Source organism: Austrofundulus limnaeus, unplaced genomic scaffold, assembly GCF_001266775.1.
Source record: "Austrofundulus limnaeus strain Quisiro unplaced genomic scaffold, Austrofundulus_limnaeus-1.0 Scaffold545, whole genome shotgun sequence".
NCBI lineage: Eukaryota > Metazoa > Chordata > Actinopteri > Cyprinodontiformes > Rivulidae > Austrofundulus > Austrofundulus limnaeus.
Genome location: NW_013952947.1, coordinates 235,952 through 238,506, shown reverse-complemented (window position 1 = coordinate 238,506; position 2,555 = coordinate 235,952). Strand labels below are relative to the sequence as shown.

General features: G+C 35.2%; 1 protein-coding gene across 1 annotated transcript in view; it reads right to left on the bottom strand.

Moving 5' to 3' along the window:
* LOC106530676 (glutamate receptor ionotropic, delta-1) overlaps positions 1 to 2,555 on the bottom strand; it is a gene marked incomplete at its 3' end in the record, with an annotated part of 326,888 nt that overhangs the window by 113,100 nt on the left and 211,233 nt on the right.

Below are 2,555 nucleotides of genomic sequence, written 5' to 3'. Positions count from 1 at the left end.
ATAGTCTGCAGGAGTCATGGGCGGGGTGTGTGGGGAGGGGGAGAATGATGAGGAAGCTCGGCTTAAAGTCACGTCCCAGGGGTGTTTCTGGTACCAAAAGGTGTTTCTGGTCCCCACCTGTCGTTTTGCTCCTCAGCATGACTTCCTAAAAACGCTGCAGGATTTCTCAAACATGCATGAATGAGTCAGAGCAAGGCTTTGGGCATGTTTGTTATGAGAGTATAACATTATAACRTGATATAAAACTCAAAAAAGTTGATTTTACATGATATTGCCCCTTTAAAGATGATTCTAATGGTCAGAAAGTGAATTTGATGATGTTCTGGTTCCACCAACAGCAAAACATTAGATTCTTACTGTAAATGAATAACAAACTAGAGCTCCAGTTATTGATCATTTTAGTAATTGCTCTATTTTGTTGATTAATTGAGTAATCAGACAAAAAAAATTGTCAGGTTCTACAGTAATTATTAAATCTCATTTTATGACTAATACTAGTATTAGTAGTAGTATCACAGTCAAGGTAAAATAAATGGACCATTTGTGTTTGATTTCTGCATTTTAACCTCCAGATGTATTTATATGTGAGCTTTGAGGATGCATTAAATAAAATCACTCACTGAATCCTTTTATAAACATAGAAATATCTAAAGGTTGTAAATTCATTTTTATAGACTGGAGAACTGGATGTGATCTTTTTTGTTGGACTGAGTAATGTTTGAGGTTTGCACATTGATTTCTGCAGAGTTCATTTATTCTTATTAAAAAGAATCCATATTCTTAGCAAAAATGAAAAAAAGTCCTACTAACTACTTTAAATACTTTTAACCTTGAAATATTCACTCCAAGTTTCCCATTTAAGTCAAGATAAAAGCAAAGTAACTAATAAATGTTTCAGCTCATCAATCTGTTGTTGTGTTTTTATCTTTGACACACTTACAGTAAGTCTTGTTTTTATCTCACTGATAAATAATATCCTGACAAGTAGCTTCTCCGTACATGGGAAGTTAGCCGAAATATGACAGATTATCTCAGATTTATGTGAAATGTATTTTGTAAATGATACCTCTTGCTAACTCCGGGCGAGTTTGATGAATGAAGCAGATGTTTTGTGTTCTGGTGCTGCAACATGGAGAACATGCAGCACATCCACTGCACTGTGTTGTCTTTGGGTTTAGTTTAAAATGTTCCCATGCTTTAGACAGTTTGTTGTTTTCTGTGTGCCTTTTTTTTTAAGTTAGCACTTAGCATGCACTCGTCGTCAGTGTAGCCGGTAGTGGAAGCGCGAGCTTCGTGCAACACAAATAACATTCCAGACGGACAAAGGCGTCTGAATAGTTCAACAGTTTGTTTTTAATGAAGCTTCTAGGATTTTTAGTTATCGAGTTATTCAAGAAATCATTCCAGCTCAATTAAATACACGACTGTCTTCTTTAATTCAGCGGAACGCCCGCGTGCCGTTTTTGTTTCGTTTTATTTTGATTTGCCTTTCTGTGTTTCTGTTCAACCTGTGTCTGTGTGCAATGCATCAAACTTGACATCTAGGCCCTCCTCTTTCGATTGACACCTCATTTGACCAACTGGGTTCAAGTATCGGCTGTCCAGAGCCAATAATGTATTAGAAGTGACCAACTTCCCGTTTCCGTCATCCTGGGCTTGATTGACAGTAGAATCGGCCAGTCAGCTCCAAGCTTCGTTCTGACGCCACAGCTGTGTAGCCAATCACCGTACCTTTCATTTAGTATATATATTGAGGGGGTGGGAACTTTGTTTAGTGACGGACAAAGTAAAACACGGTCATGACTGCCATATTTAGACAGTCATGCTACGCTAACGAATGAAGGTACACAAAAACACTTCCAGTCAGCCATTTTGAATCGCTAATTTCGTCATAATTGAGGACAAATATGCATCAAATGTGAGTGAGAAAACAAATATTTTTTCGCTGCTGGTGGTTTTATAAGCTGTGTGGAATGTTAATGCTTTGAAAGAAATAAGGATATATTTGTTTATTCATGTGTTTTGGCTGTTTATTGGTGGAAATTTGGCTGAATGTACTCCAGTTGTTGTAAATATTTCTAAACATTAATATATATATATATTTAAATTTAATCACGCTGTGAGTAAATATGGATGGTAGAATGCGTTTTGTGGRGGTTTTATCTTTAATTTGAGCCCAGAGTGAAGTCTCTGTGTTGAAGCATTTAGAAATTAGTGTTTTAGACAAAGTTTACAGTTTGGATATATTGTACAGATGTACAAATATGCAAATGAGACATGCTGAATTGTACTATGTCTCAAATATTCATATTTTATGCTACTGTTACCAAATTTGAACTGGTAATAGTTGGGAATTAATATTTTAGACCAGTAAAATTGTTTATTGACATCTCATTCCCTTCATATTCTGTGATACTTTGTTAATAAAAAATAAAAATTTGGGAGAAAAATATCTTGATTTTTGTGTATTTTACTTGAATATACTAAATACTAGTTACAGTTACAAAGAATATGACTGCTGAAGTTAAACATTCAGATTATTAGCTTTAAAAAGA